At 40.6% G+C, this 16,456-nt stretch overlaps 1 long non-coding RNA gene and 1 pseudogene across 1 annotated transcript; both read left to right on the top strand.

The window, feature by feature from the left end:
• The first annotated feature begins 651 nt into the window (after nucleotides 1-651).
• Nucleotides 652-1,836, top strand: LOC121715649. The gene is made up of 2 exons (XR_006033659.1): nucleotides 652-998; nucleotides 1,399-1,836. It is a non-coding gene; the product is annotated as an uncharacterized LOC121715649 (long non-coding RNA).
• Nucleotides 1,837-6,159: 4,323 nt separating this feature from the next.
• Nucleotides 6,160-9,091, top strand: LOC121715521 (annotated as a pseudogene).
• The last annotated feature ends 7,365 nt before the right edge of the window (nucleotides 9,092-16,456 follow it).

The following is a 16,456-nucleotide window of genomic DNA, read 5'->3' as shown; positions in this document are numbered from 1 at the left end:
TTTATTGTTTTTAATCATGTTTAGGCTATGTTTGTTCGGGACAAACAACAACGAAACAAGATCAATACAATTTTCTTTATTTGTTTATTTGTCATATGATGGATAAACAACCATAATATGCACGTCTTCTCATAGGATCCTCAAGAAATACGCACTGAATAACGTTTGGCTGTAGCCGCCGGATAGGTACCCGCCCACCAACATGTACGCGCATGAGAGCTCGTGCCCAACACGGATTTTCGTGCATGGAGCTGGTTCCAAATGCTCCATCCGCCTTAACAATCTTTGGCTAATCTGCACGCTCTTGACCCCCTGACTGCATGGCTGCACAGATATTTAAAGGGGTGGCTAGGTCCACTCCTAACAGGTCACACCTGCACACAATTAAGGAGACAGCAACAGTGAAGGAAACAGCACCACCAAAGGTAGTGGAGGGACGTAACAATCACTAAAGGGTTTTCCAACTGGGTTTTCCCAGGTTTTCCTCGGTACCGCTCGCAAAGCATCACAAGATCTTGGGCTCTTCCTTATTTCAAGTAGCTTACAATTGTTGCAATGTTACATTGTACACCGTCCATGTGTAATTGTGACCAAATTAGTCGGAATGATACCGTAGGCTACTGCGTAGTAAAATGGGTTAAATGTGGTGTAACCCAGGTGGACACATCTTATAGGAATTTCATTATATTCCATAGTTTTCTTACTACCTTCATTAATGCAAACTATTTTCCTCTATGCTGCCTAACAACAGTCAGCGAAGTAAGGAAACGTGTTTTCTTATTGGTCAGAAAATAAAAAAGACCGCGCCCACCCTGAGAGAGTAACATTTTTCGGAGGGATTACGTGAAGACAAAAACAATAATTACTAGCGCAGATTCAAAGTAAAGAAATAGCTTCATAGCAGTAGTTGCTACTGTAGTTCTAAAGAAGGGAACTTGTAAGTTGTGGATTCTCTTGTTATAGAAGACTTTGGTTATGTTCTGATTATTGAAGTCTCGGTAAGTGTAGCTATTATTAGCTAAGAAGCTAGTCCTGGGGTTCATACCAGGCTGGATTCCGTGTTTATCACATTTCATGTAATACATTTAGTGATGAGATTCGAATGATAGAATGTTAAGAACTTCCAAACATGTTCCATATAATGGTGTAATGTATTTGAATGAGTTATTCTGTATCCTATATTCACATAATCAGTGAGTAGTTGTTGGATGTATATGGCACTGATAATTCACATAACCAGCGTGTAGTTGTTGGATGTACATGTCGCTGATAACCACTTAAATTTGATGTCATTCATCTCTTAATGATACATTTCATGTTCTTGCGTATTTGTTACTGAAATTAATGTATTAGTTTACTAGTAAGTTCATTTTGTAAGCCCTGTGTACATGTATGCAGGCTGGGTTTTTATGACACTGGAACTCTTCCCTGCGCGGAGGATGGCGAGCCACTCAAGACTGAATCGCCTCGGAGGAAACCCTTCCGTGTGCATCTTCTGATTTCAAGTGTGGTAGGACTGATAGTTAACCACGCAATTGATTGAATCTTCTTTCTTTTTTTTGAATTCTCCAACCGGATACAATACACTTGATTGAAACAACGGTTGGATTCCTCATCTGGACTATTCTATTTTTTTGTTTGAACTTTGTTGCAGTTGCGAAACCATAACTTTTATGGGTGCACCCTGTTCTTTTGGGACTGTTGGTTAATAGCTCATTAATAACTGGAAAATACCAGAACACACATACACTGATATATAGCACAGAACCAACTTTATTTTGGGTTATTGAGCATTATGAATGTAAATGATTGAGAATACATTTTATGTTCTACTTACCTTGGTGTTTCAATTCAGTCATTGATTCCTGGTCCATTACTGAATTATTTGAGCCTATTCTAGGTGTTTCTCTTAAATGGGTTACAGTAGCCTAGAAACAAACCAGCAAGCTAAGTAATACCAGAGACTTTCTAATGAGGAGACACAACACTCAAAAAATCCTCCATAGAAATGCATTGGGTTAGCAGAGACTTTCTAATGAGGAGACACAGCACTCAAAAAATCCTCCATAGAAATGCATGGGGTTATGGTTACAAATTAGTTTGTAACGCAGTTGTCTACACACATCCCACCCCTTCCGTAGCAAAACATCGACATGTGAATACATTGAGCCAATCATGTGTGTTCTGAAGACATCGTGCCAGTCATGTGTTGTGATCTCGCTGCTGGAGCAAGGTTGGTGTTGTGAAGCCTTTTGCGCACGCATTTCTGCCGAAATAGATGCCCAGTAAGTGCCCAAAAAGCGTTGCAATATGGACGCCAAGTGGAGGGACTTGCCTAAAAGGACTTTGGTAATACACAATGTGGTTCGGCAGTTAAAATGAGTTTGCACTAATGTCGGATTGGGCAGACCCCTGTACGGGGATCATTCCCCGCGTCTTATGTTGCACTGCGACGCTTACTAGGCATTGCAGTATGTGGCCAGCAGTGTTGTGTGTAATTTGTTACGTGTTACAGTAACATAACTACTTTTTCGGGTAAAAAGTGTCATGCTACTATACTGAAAATTTGGTAATGTAACGTAGTTCCTTTTTCAAATCGGCGCAACGTTACTTTTCCCAGGGACAGATTTGACAGCGATGCTACTTTCTCAGCTGCAGGCTTGCGCATTAAAGTGTAAGTTCATTGTAAATTGACCCTTAGCCCTGTTGTATAAGCTCACCACATGCAGTCCATCAGAAAAAGAATGAGACAATTTGGGGACAACGTAGGCCAAGTTATGGACAGGTAGCTTAAAGCAGACCCATGTGGGCATCAAAACTGAAACTGAAAGTAACTCCACACTTCCCCCAAGAAGCTGCATGTGATGAGCTTGAACAGGACTATGGGTCAATTTACACTGAACTTACACTTTAAGCACGAGCTCCACACGGCAGTGATGCTGGTAGCATGAAGTGCAATCTTAGCTCCACACAGTACGTGACAGAGGCTGGTGGCAATGAAGAGCAATTATAGCAAGCGAGACGCAGCCAACGCTAACTTCTGAGGGATGGATGTATTCACATTACTTTGAAGTTTGAACTGGTTGAAACTAAGGGGAGGAATGTGAGTGTAAGTTGTAGCCTACACTGTGCCATGGTGAGAAACTTTTGTCCACTCAACTGCCAGCCTATTGATATGATTTGCACTAGCTTTGCACCAAATTTCGGAGGAGCACCTGTTTAATAAGCCCTCATGTATTTTGTGTTCACCTATATGCCCTTAAGATGTATCGAGGCTATGTTATTTGATATTGTTTCATAGGGCTTTAGTGGTGGTGTTGAAGCCTATAAAGCCAAATTTCTTGTCAAGTGCTCTGTTTGTGGCATTTTTTTTTTATAATAAAGAGCACAAAAAATAGGCCTACCTGTTATGTCCTCCATAGTAGAACTTTATGTAGGCCTACACATTTAGGAACAGATATTTGGTTCTGCCCAAAGTCGAGCAACATAAAAGTAACAAGTAACGTGAAAAGTTACTTTCCATAGAGGATAACTAAGTAAAGTAAGGGGTTACTTTTTAAAGAAGTAACTAGTAACGAGCAAACACTACTTTTTAAAAGTAACTTCCCCAACACTGGTGGCCAGCAACACAGGTAGGTGGTGACATGACTGACAGTGTGGGTGACCCAGTAAGCTGGGGAGCATTTTTAAAATTAGTTGTCTGAGATATTCACTAAAGCTATCACCTTTTTAAGTACTAGCTCATTTTTAATCGGACAGTATTATTATTATTATATTATTATTTTAATAATTATTACAATTAATTAATTTAAATAATTAATTAAATTAATAATAATTAATGTATTGTTGTTATTATTATTATTATTATTATTATTAGATTAATCATCATTATTATTAGATTAAATATAATGGCATACAAACAGATTTTGATATATTATCACACCTATCACATAGTGTAATGTTGTGGGATTGTGTTTTTTGATGTCATCGACACAATGGACGACGAATGACAGCGTTTAGTATATATATATATTTTTATGAAAGTCGATCTGCGTGGCATTGGGTTCTGCAATCGTGGCTTTCCGCTTGGCTCTTTTGATGGCCGCACCGCACAGCCGTGGAAGTTGTATAAAAGCGCGTTGTATAAAGGTGTCTTGAACGTTGCTACTAGCCAGTATGGGCGGGGTACACTCAATGGTTGCCATGTTGATGTTGGCTTAGAATCCATTTTTACTGTAAAGTTAGCTCGAGTTTGTCTCTGTTGACTTGCCCTTTGTGTGATATGCTTCCCAGGAAGAAAACGTCACTATATCGATTAGCCATTCCGTCTATCTGTCGATGGCTTTGTAGCGCTTTGCGTTCATTAACCTACAATCAACTATAACCTACAACCCATCTGTAGGTGTTATGGATGGTGCCTTTTTGTGTCAGTCTATTTGCTTTAGGTCTTGTCCAATGTTGGGTTTGGATCTTTGCCAATTTGCTACGTTTCATTCGTGTGTGTGTCTTTTAATATCTGTCAGGTTGTGTTTTAAACTGCAGCACTGGTAGTCGGGTGACTGATGATTTTGTACTGTGCATTGTGGAGGCAACTGATTTTCAAATGTAATGCCAGACTGTGCAGCATGCAGTCCTTATGTCTCAGTCACATATTTAAACTGCTGAGCACGATGACTGCCAAAGGAGAGAGGGGGGAGTGTGTGTGGGTGAGTATCAGTGGTAGCATGTCTGTGTGTGCGTGTGCGGCGCATATGTGTGTGTGTGGGCCTATCTCCCTCTTTTTAGTACACCTCAAGAGCTCTCTTGTGTGCTGTTTTCTTCAATCGCTCTTTTTTTTTTCTCTCTCCCCCACTCACTCTTTCGCTCTTCCTCCTACTCAACTCTATATTTCTCTCTCTGTTTCTCACCTTCTCTCTCCCCCCCCCCCCCCCCCCCACACACACACAAGAAAAAACTGAAGTAATTATATTTGGTAGAAAGGAGGAAAGACTTAGGGTTGCCACTCTCCTTGACACAGAAGGGTTGAAGGCAAAGGATACTGTTAAGAATCTTGGTGTATTAATTGACAGTGATTTAAATTTCAACAGCCACATGAAAGCAATAACTAAATCAGCTTTTTACCACCTCAAAAATATTGCCAAACTCAGAGGGCTGATGTCAAAACATGACTTAGAAAAACTTATTCATGCATTTATCTCCAGCAGGGTTGATTACTGCAATGGACTGTTCTCAGGCCTTCCTATAAAGACTATCAAACAGCTTCAGGTGATACAAAATGCAGCAGCTACGATTCTAACAAAAACTAAAAGAACTGACCACATTACTCCAATTCTTAAATCCCTGAACTGGCTTCCAGTAAGTCACAGAATTGACTTTAAAGCACTATTGCTTGTTTATAAATCAGTAAATGGAGCAGGACCTAAATACCTGTCAGACATGCTTCAGCAGTACACACCTTCTTGTCCTCTCAGGTCCCAGGTGAAAAACCTGCTAGTAAAACCTACTGTTAGAACTAAACATGGTGAAGCAGCTTTTAGCTGCTATGTGGCTCAGCTGTGGAACCAACTTTCAGATGACATCAAAAAGGACCCAACTGTAGCCAGTTTTAAATCTAGACTTAAGACCAAACTGTTCTCAGATGCTTTCTGCTAACTGTGCCGAGTTACAAATTCTGAATCTGCCTTGATAATTATTCTACCTTGTCTTTTATTACTTTTTTACTACTTTTGCCTTTGCTTTTGCTTACTAATTATTCTTTATTTTTAAATGATTTTACCTTGTGTTTTATGTTTTCTTTTTATTATGATCTTTACCTTTTAACTATTCTTTGACTATATTGCCCTTCTATGCTTTTATTTGTTATTATTGTTTGGTTTTGTTTATGTAAAGCACATTGAATGACCTCTGCGTATGAAATGTGCTATATAAATAAACTTGACTTGACTTGACTTGACACACACACACACACTCCTCTTTCTCCTTTCGCTCACTAACACACTCACTCTCTCTCTCTCCCTCAACCCTCTCGTTTTCTCCCGCTCCCTTACTCCAACATCTCTCTCTCCCTCTCTCTCTCCCTCCCTCCCTCTCTCTTTCTCTCTCTGTTTCCCTGTCTCTTTCTCTCTCTCTCTCTCTCTCTCTCTCTCTAAGAACCTTTGGAGCATCATCAAGCAAAAGATCTATGAGGGTGGGAGGCAGTTCACATCCAAGCAGCAGCTCTGGGAGGCTATTCTGACATCCTGCAAAGACATTGAAGCAGAAACTCTCCAAGAACTCACAAGTTCAATGGATGCAAGAATTGCGAAGGTGATATCAATGAAGGGGTCCTATGTGAACATGTAACTTGGCCTGTTAAGATGTTTTTGATTTGACTTTTGATTACAATTTTTAGTTCTTAACAACCTATACAATGTCTTGAAACTGTGTTGTGCATAATAATTCGGAACAGTGATTTTTGAGTTTTTTATTTTTGAAAAAAATACTGTTATCATTGTGAGGTTTGTTCAATAAAATTCGAATTATACTCCAACGGTTGATGACTGGAAAACTGTCATTTGCATCAACTATTTAGGAAAATCTGAGAACCCGAGAGACTGTGGAGCTTCTGTTGAACGGTTCCATTTGAGGACTTTCCTCAACTGGATCCAATAACATCTACCTGAAGTGCTTCCCATTGTTAGGGAAGATTGGAGCTTCTCATCTTCCTTCCAAGGTTCTTCTGCTGTGTGGTCTGAAAGTGCAAGAGAGTAGCCTGAGTTTTCCCATGCTGCCTTACGCGCACAATTTCACGCTAGGCAGCCTGGATTCCATGGAGCAAATTTTCGCCTCAGTTAGGGGACCAATTATAGAACGGAGGGAGGGCAGCAAGACGATGACGACACACCAAAGCCGTTATGAGCTACGTACAGACGCATTTGATAGGCATTCGTAGCGCCCAATAAACGGCTCTGGGCATTCGTAAACCACGTTTCAAATACGAGAAAATGAATGTCTAGTTCCCAGACCCCATCTCAATGAGATGAGGTCTGACGTTAGCCAGGCTAGCAAGAGAGCTCAACACAGGCTTCTGTGGTCTTCCAGGTTGAAGATTCGCTCACTGCCTCCGAGGAGGAAAGATGAGGGTATCATCAGACTGAAGTCCCGTCAGCCTGCGGCTGAGACTGCGGCAACCTTTTCAGCTTGTGTGTGTGTGCGTGTGTGTGCACAGGTGTGGTAGAGCCAGCGAAAAATCTCAGCATGAATCACTGGAGAGGATGGAGAGGATGCGTGAACTTGTGGCCGGCGGCATGCACTCAATGCGTGAGTGTGAGTCCAGCGTGCTGGGCACTGCCCTGTGCCTGGCGCTACTCTTCGTGTGGTACTGCTACCGCGTCGGGCGGGAACAGAGCATGCCCAGCCTACGCAGCGCCTACGGAGATGGCCTGGGTAGGGGCACCAAGGGGCGGTATAGTGCTCCGGCGAGGAGCTGAACGGCTTCGCCTACTGCCAGTCCCCTGCTTCCGCTGCACGCACGCTGTTGAAGGGCTCAACCAGAGGCTCTACCACAGCCTGCATGACTACGCCAAGCGCTACACCTGGGCGGGCATGGGCGGCCCTCCATCCAGAAGCCAGAGGTCTTCTTCCCGGAGGTCTTCCTCCTGCAGAGTTCGAGAGCGTCTACTGGCTGCCCCCCACCGCCACGTCCTCCTCGCTGCCACCGGGATGGAAGGCCAATAGCACGCCACGGGGCCAATGGTGGACCTTCTACCTGGTGAACCAGGGCACGCCTCTGGCCGTCAACGCCCGACGGTGCCCGTGCGCCTGGAAGGTCCTGGGACAGCTGCACACCTTCGTTGCCAACAATCGTTGCCCGCTGGTTGTGAGCTGGTGGTTGGGGGAGAGCCGCAATGCTGGTCGGAGGGCAGCTGCCTGCTGTTTGACGACTCCTTCTTGCACACAGCCTTTCATGAGGGTAAGACACACACAGTCACACACTATCCCTCTCTCTCTGTCTCACTCACACACATGTTCACATAATACTTTCATAAACACACACATTTCATAAACATACACACACAGAAGCACGCTCACTTACACACACACACACACACACACACACACCATACTGAACTATTTTGTGTTACATTAGTAGCTCAAGAGGGACATATAGCCACATTTCAGTTCCCCTTGTGCCCACACACACACTCCAGCTGTTGTACTGAGATCATCTCACCATACCAGTACAGCTACAACATGGTAGTGGTATTGGAACACGCTAGAGGTGGAGAGAGGGACAGCATCTAATAAATTCTTAATTATTCTTTGGTAACTGTACCAGAAAGATCATGTACATGATTTGTTTGAGCGTGACAGAGACAGGGAAGTGAAAGTAACAAATGATGATTACAGTTCTCAGATAGATCTGGAAGTGAATCAGTTATAGAAAGCATCACATGCTTCATCATTGATTTTTATCAGACAAAATGTTTATCGTCGAAAAACATACTTGTTTATAACACTTGACAAGCTTGACAAGTTAAGCTTGTCAGTTGAATGAAAATGACTTTTTCCTTGTTTTGTTTCTATGTATGTATGTGTATTTTTCCTCTTTTGTAATGGTTTGACATTGAACATCTGTCATCTATTCTTTTTCATGATCAATTGCCCCTTAACCCAATATTTATTTCAGGCACCACAGAGGACGGCCCAAAGGTGGTCTTCATGGTGGACCTCTGGCACCCAAATGTGGCAGCTGCTGAGAGGCAGGCCCTGGACTACATCTTCAGTCGAGAGAGAGAGAGAGAGAGAGAGAGAGAGAGAAAAAAGTAGAGAAGTGGTGAGAAAGAATGAAAGAGATGGTGTAAAAGCCTTGGTGCCTCGTGTATGGGTGAGAAACTATAAAAGCCAAAAGAAGGGTTTGGAGAGATTGTAAGGGGCGAAAATGAGGCCAGTTTGAAGGGTTATGTTTGTTGTGTGTAGTCCCACCACCCACCTCACCCCCACTGTTTATACTGCAAGTGTACATAAAGTATCCTTCTCTGACATGATATACACACACATGTGCTGTGTCCATCCCGTTGGCCAGGGCCAACATTTTGTACTGAATGTAAATGTTTGCAGATTGACCAATAAAAAAAAAAAGTGTTTTCATCTGCCCTGTGGTTACATTTAGTAAACCCAGAGAAGTGACACAGCTCAACAGTGCTGACCTGTTTGTACAGAAATGATTGGTGCAAATTAGCTGTTTTCTGGTTCCTTTTGTAAGCAGTAAATAAAAATTAATTTGCGGAACACTAGAGCAGGTGATCCAGTGGTACATTTTATGACAGGCGAGTTCAACTGATGATGAACTACTTCTTCAAGACCAAAACATGGAATTCAAATGGTACTTTACAGGATAGCGTGGTTGGATTTAGCACACCTGATCACACATATGACAACAAATGTGTGATCAGGGACTTCGAATCCTCCATGTTTATAATAAATGTTAATACATTTCAAATTAGGGATTTCAAAGGTTGGAAAAAGTAAGCCAAGACCAAAAAGACTTGGTAAGTTAACAGTAGGCTACCTCACAGCATTAGGAATCACTTTTGCCTCATGTAGACAAACTGTACTGCAACCTAAACTGGAGAATAGAATATAGGCAAGGTAGAGTTGCTCAGAGGTGACGTGTATATTATTCAGTGGGAAAGATACTCTTCATCAAATACATGGCCATATTTTTTCTGCATTAAAAATTTAATAAAAGAAATATGATATGAGTTCCGAGATGAATCGGTTTGATGTGAAAGGATGAGAGAAGCATCTGTGTAGATAAGACATAAATAATTCCTCGAATAACCACGGAATAGATAGCATGCCACATAAGATCTCATACTAAATGTAAGGGTACAGCGAGTTGTCTTCTCCATGAATACACTATCTCCCTTTCCCCTTTGTATTCCAGGCGTGAGAAGCATTTTGGACCGTGGAAATGTCACATTTCATTTGACTGAACCTATTTGGTATTCAAATTTGTCTCTCAAAGGTTGCTCTGGAGCCTTTAGGAAATTATTATGGCTTTTGCTCCATTTTTTAAAACAGATCTTTTTTATTATTAATACATAATTTGTTATGGGGAAGGAGAGACACTAGGAATAACGCCTGACCCATGCCTAATATTCATGACATGGGACTGACCTCCCCATCTATAGGCTTTATTTATTTATTTATTTATTTATTTATTTATTTAATGTTTATGGATATGTGTCCTCTTATCTAACTCCAGGGTAGATGACAAATAAAGCTTGTTTTCCAAAAAATTGTTCCTTTAAGTATAGTAAGAGAGTGTAATACCTGCACAATTTACTCGTTTCACCACCACATCCTCTCCCTCATATTACACTCCACCTGTCCGTCAGTGTGTTCTGTTTAGTGCACAACAACAATCACAACACTGCCCCCTTGTGCCACACCCTCCTCCCTCCACCATCATCCCCATAATTAGACTCCTCTGTTGCATTGTCACCCTGTGCCTCACATGGTTAAAACAGCTTCGCAAGAAACCCAAGAGGACAATGTGTAAATTAGGGCATGACTATCCTCTCTCTAGGTAATATTCATAACATCACCCATGAGACTCAGGAGCCATGTTTGCCATTGGCAGTTTTGAATTAGACTTTTTGTCATTTTTGTTTGAAGATCATTTTCATGATGAAATCTTAAACCTGGAATCCAGTAATTACCTTGTCCATAAAAAGACCCTCTTTAGGAATAGAGGCGCTTTCACCCCTTAGGTTTGAATTACTACCACCATCACATCTGTTTGTTTAGAAATCTCAAATTCACAGTGCCATAGCAAATGTAAGTGGATGCATACACTGTAATCCCACATTTTGTTTGAACCTATAAAAAGTTGTACATTGCACACAAATCTCAGAATATCCCACATATTACACGCTTATTTTGAGTGAGGAGAATGGTTTTCATGAATTTGTAGAATCAACTGGGATCTTTCAGTTGTATCAACATTCTGAGCAACATGTGGCCCAGGAAAGAAGATTTGATTGGATTCCGCCAAAATGCACTTTTTTCCACTCCCAAACCCGGGGATTTCCCGCAGACGACGGAGATAGAAGTCACGGACGGTTCACGACATGAGAGCAAGACACATACTGCTTAAAATTGGAGCAAGACAGAAAAAAGCCAAGGTATTTACCCCCTTTTGTTTCTTATTTTGTTATCCGATTACCAACATAAGTTTGTCATTAGATAGCCTCCGCTAAGTAGCAGTTTAGCTAATAACTGTAAATAAGTTCATTCGCCATAAATTCAATCGCCATTTTACCTATGCTATTACATAGGCCTACGAGTGAACATGCTAACTTAACCTACTATCGCTGTTCCATATCAATGCTTATGAATGGTAATTATGACAACCATAGTAGGACGACGGTTGAGTCTGGAGGCAGGCTTTGCAACAAAGGAATCAACTGTAAACAAACTGTCCATGCTATCAATGAAAGTTGTAGCAGCTACAACAAGCTGAATTAGTGGGCTTTTTTTTTAAACGGAACCGCGTGTTTCCTTTGCGTGCTATAAAGGCATGGCTGTACAGTGGCAACCGGGGGATAAGCGGGATAACGGCCTTCTGGTAGGTGTGTCCAGTTATACTGTAGCCTATTAATGGACTCGGGTGGAGGCAACTCCGCTGCGCGTTGGGGAGTTCTTTGCCCCTCGCTCGCACTTCAGGACACTTCGGTGGTCGTTATCCCTTAGCCTACATAACGTTCCGTATTTCTAACGACATGCTAAATTACGCAGCAACATTAAAATAAAGAAAGGAACATAAACTGGAAATGCAAGTATCACGCATTTAATTGCGAGAAGAAAGGACAAATATTAAAGCATTAAGTTACAGACTGAAGCATGGTAGCTGTACTAGAAGCGAACCGTTTCGTTGTCCTTACAATGAGTGTTTGTGCACGTTTAAGTCCTTTGGCACGCTTAGGACTCACATGTCCCGGTTTCATTTGCCAGGTCCATCACAGCAATCTGCCCTTCACGTTGTCGCTTAGAAGAAAGGAGGTTGTGATGGACAAGCCTCCTGTGACCCAGATGATACAGCATTGGCCAGCACTCTTTGTTGAAAATCAGGTAAGGTTTGATTGTCTCTGTTAATGTCTGTAAAAGTCTAATATAATGCAGCCATGTGAAGTTAACATAATATTACTGTAGCCTTTGATGTCACCCACCCACACACACCCACCCTCACATACACACAGGTATGCCCTCGGCCCCCCCTCACACACAGGTAGGCTACATCCCCCTTCATCATTTCATCACCCCAATTACTTTTATGAGTAGATGGGACAGCCCTGTAATATGAAGCGAACTACATAAATGATTGTTCACAGTGTCTTGATAAACATGATTTATTTCTGACTCTGTTTCAGGTCTCCCAGGAATTCAGCAGAGTGGTAGGGAAAAACCTGAAACAGGAATTCTCTGAGTCTCTGGATCGTCTTTGCCCTAAACTTGTTGAAATCATCAGGTCAAAGAGAGGTCTAAAGGGACAACTTCTGGATGGTCTGTTGCGCCAAACAAAGGTTTGTAAGCTGAAGTGATACTACTGATTTTGGTGTATGGATGTCTTGAATGATAGCTGTCTGCAATGTCACTCTCTAATGTTACTGTGTTAATGTCTCTAATGTCTCTGCTTTCACTGCAAACCAGACATCGGACACTGCTGACATCAGATGCCTTGTCCTGAGAGGGCTTCCAATACTCTTTGATGACAACTCAGCTGATTTCTTCAAGACTTGCTTTGTAAGTAGTATCACTGAAGTATAATTCTTCAGTTGTTAGATATATAAATAAGGCCAATAATGCCATGAAGAGTGAGTTAATTTGCTGTAAGACATTTGTGGTTCATCCTAATAGGACACGAAATTACAATTTATATTATAATATAAAATGTGAAATCAGCATGCCATTCCTTATGTAATCCAGGTTTAATTTCACTTTATAATCTCAAGTCAGTACTCAAATATGTTACTGTGTGCTCTGATTTTCCTTACTACCTACAAGCCCAACATGACCACAAGGGTGGCTGGTCACAATTTTCAATCTGGACCTTTTTGTATTTCCAGTCTGAATATGTATTTGGTAAGGTCAATGTACAATGCCCAATTATGATGTAATTTGTACTTGATTAGGTTTTAAAAGTAATAACAATGTGCTGTATTTCTAATTAAATATATGTGTGTGTGTGTGTGTTATGTTTAGGTCACTAATGACGATGGCGTATACAGACACATTGGAACAGGAATCCTCTGCTTCACTGAGGAAGATATTGCACCGCATCCTCTGACTCCATCTTCTTGGAGGGGACTCCAAGTGTGTGTGAGAGTGAGAGTGACTGTGGGAGACGGGGATAGAGCAATTGTATTGTGTACCTAGCTGTTTGCAGGCTGGTATTGTGGGGATGCTAAAAAGGAAAGTATTAACACTGACAAATCAGCTGTAAGGTGTGAATGTGAGTGAGATGGGGAGAGAGCAATTGTATTGTGTACCCAGGTTTTTGCAGGGTGGTATATTGTGGTGGATGTTAATGTTTATAATAATACCTCAGTGTTTGTGTGTGTGCACCTCTTCAGTGTTTGTGTGTACACCTATCCAGTGTTTGAGAGTGGTACTTTTTGACTGCCTTGTCAATGCCCATGTTCATTTTTTGCATAAAGGTGCATTTTGTGTGTGTGTGGGGTCTGGCCCATTTAGCCTTTTGCCACTTTGGGAAAGGTCTAGATCAGCTGACACTTTTATATATATATATATATATTATATATATATATGTATGTGTGTGTGTGTGTGTGTTCTTGAAATTGTATTGATGGTGTATTCTACATCTGTGTGTGTATGTAGAATTTCTATAGAGCTTGTATTTCTATTCTCTGTGATTTTGATATTGATCAGATGTATTTTGAACTCTGAAAAAGATTGTTGAGTTGAGTAACAATTGAATAAACACTCAAGTGTTCTGAATATAAACTGTTTCTTTTACTTTCATAGCTTAAGCAGCCTAAAACACATTTAACTATAAGAAATGTCTAATGAACTTTTAATTGAATTAAAAAGACATTTTATGCTCACTTAACTAAAAGTTCAAGTTAAAATAGTAAGTATTTATAAGTTACATAAACATACATTGAAGGTATTCTTTCATCGCAAGTTTACGTTGTTGTAACATGCAAAACTAGTTTATTGTACTAAAATTCATCATGCATTACTATTTGGCACATGTCGTACACTTGACGTAAATTTGTTCGTTTATTGAACAATACATAACATAAAATATTTAGGGCAACGTGTTACCTCGAAAATTTTATGTTTATTGAACGAATTAGGGTTTACAGTGTACCAGCAGATATAGAGATAGATGTTAAGTCCTAATAATGATTTCTAATAATAATGAATAATTTATTTAAATGGTACTTTTACTTTTCAAATAGCATAATGGCAAGTAGACAAGGCACAAAAACAAAAACTTAACCCACATGACGCTAGATCTGAAAATCCATCAACGTTTTTCTAAAAACCCAGAAGACATCTTCGGGCTGTGGGAAGAAACCTCATTTCCACTTTGGATTTTAAACGCTTGACTGTTTTTAAATTGAAAAATGGCTTGGAGGAGTACTTTCAGATGACATCAGGATGTGGAACTAAAGGTTAGAGTTGGGCCATTTCAAAATAACAAGAAAAGTGTATGTTGGAGGAATATGAAAGGCTTAGGGCCAAAGGCAAACGCAGATTTTTACAGAGAAAAGTCCCCACATATACAATGTACATTTCACATCATCTGAAACAGTTGAGCCCACTCAGTGCTTAAACCAATGACAAATAGCATTAATGATCATTTCTGCTACTTGCCATGTCATAGCATAGAGATCAATTGTTCAGGAAGGCTTACAGTTTTTTTCATTTTGTATCATGGGCAGGGCTTGGGGGCAGGGAGGCACCTTCTAGGGGGCCCTTTGCTGATCAAAACACTTTCATTAGGGGTCCAAGCAGAGCTACAATAAGCACATTTGGGTAATATCTCAGGCTCCATATTTGTTTTCCCCTCTGATTCTGTGAGCACTTCCGAATCTTGCTACCCATCATCTACAGACCATGTCGACAAAATTCTTTTTATTTTTAATTTTACTTTTAATTTTTATTTTTGATCCCTCGCTCCATTTCAAAATTATATTTCTTTTAAAAAAAATTCAGAAATTGTTTGTAATTATTCTTTTGTAAAATTCCATCCATAGGGTGTGCTTCAACTGCTACATGTCATCATCTTAACCTGTGAAATTTGGTAGACCCATATACTAATATTTGCCAATTGGTTCGTCCTTCAAAATGGCTGCCAACACTAACATCCAATCAAATAGAAAGTATATCAGTGTAAATAAGCCTAATATTGATAATGGTGGGGGGGGGGGGGGGGCACACACACAATCCCACCCAAAACCTTTGCTCCAAACAAAACCCTTGCTCCACCCCTGTTCTGTATACAGTGTCTCCAGCACAGAAAGATGATCATGTTTTTTAGGAGACCATGTTTACACTGAGCCTTGACATTGAAGTCACAGTAATTATGAAACGGTGTAATCATCATTAAGAACTTCTACTATAGAATGAGAGCGTGAGAATGGGCAGTTCCCAAATTAGGAGCACACAACTGTGTAATCTCATCTGCGGTATACATGGTATAAACAAATGAGCGATCATGGAATTATCAAAAAGAAATTACAATGATCAAGGAAGGGATCATTTTAAAAAAAGGATTTTTACAGTAACAATCCCCCACCCATGTTTTTCTTATGCAAATAGTTCACAAAGTCTTTGAATGTGTATGGAGGTCTACTGTAAATAATGTGTATTATCTGTTTTATGTACTCTAGTATGTGTACTGTGTAAGCTGTGTTTCAATGTGCTTCATGAATAAATGTTCTTTACTTTTTTACTATATTATTCCATGAGAGTTTGGATTTTAAACGCTTGACTGTTTTTAAATTGAAAAATGGCTTGGAGGAGTACTTTCAGATGACATCAGGATGTGGAACTAAAGGTTAGAGTTGGGCCATTTCAAAATAATAAAAGTGTATGTTGGAGGAATATGAAAGGCTTAGGGCCGAAGGCAAACGCAGATTTTTACAGAGAAAAGTCCCCACATATACAATGTACATTTCACATCATCTGAAACAGTTGAGCCCACTCAGCGCTTAAACCAATGACAAATAGCATTAATGATCATTTCTGCTACTTGCCATGTCATAGCATAGAGATCAATTGTTCAGGAAGGCTTACAGTTTTTTTCATTTTGTATCATGGGCAGGGCTTGGGGGCAGGGAGGCACATTCTAGGGGGCCCTTTGCTGATCAAAACACTTTCATTAGGGGTCCAAGCAGAGCTACAATAAGCACATTTGGGTAATATCTCAGGCTCCATA

The sequence above is a fragment of the Alosa sapidissima genome, chromosome 8, assembly GCF_018492685.1.
Source record: "Alosa sapidissima isolate fAloSap1 chromosome 8, fAloSap1.pri, whole genome shotgun sequence".
Taxonomy (NCBI): domain Eukaryota; kingdom Metazoa; phylum Chordata; class Actinopteri; order Clupeiformes; family Clupeidae; genus Alosa; species Alosa sapidissima.
Note: the sequence above shows the minus strand (reverse complement) of the source record. Positions and strands in the feature narration are given on the sequence as shown.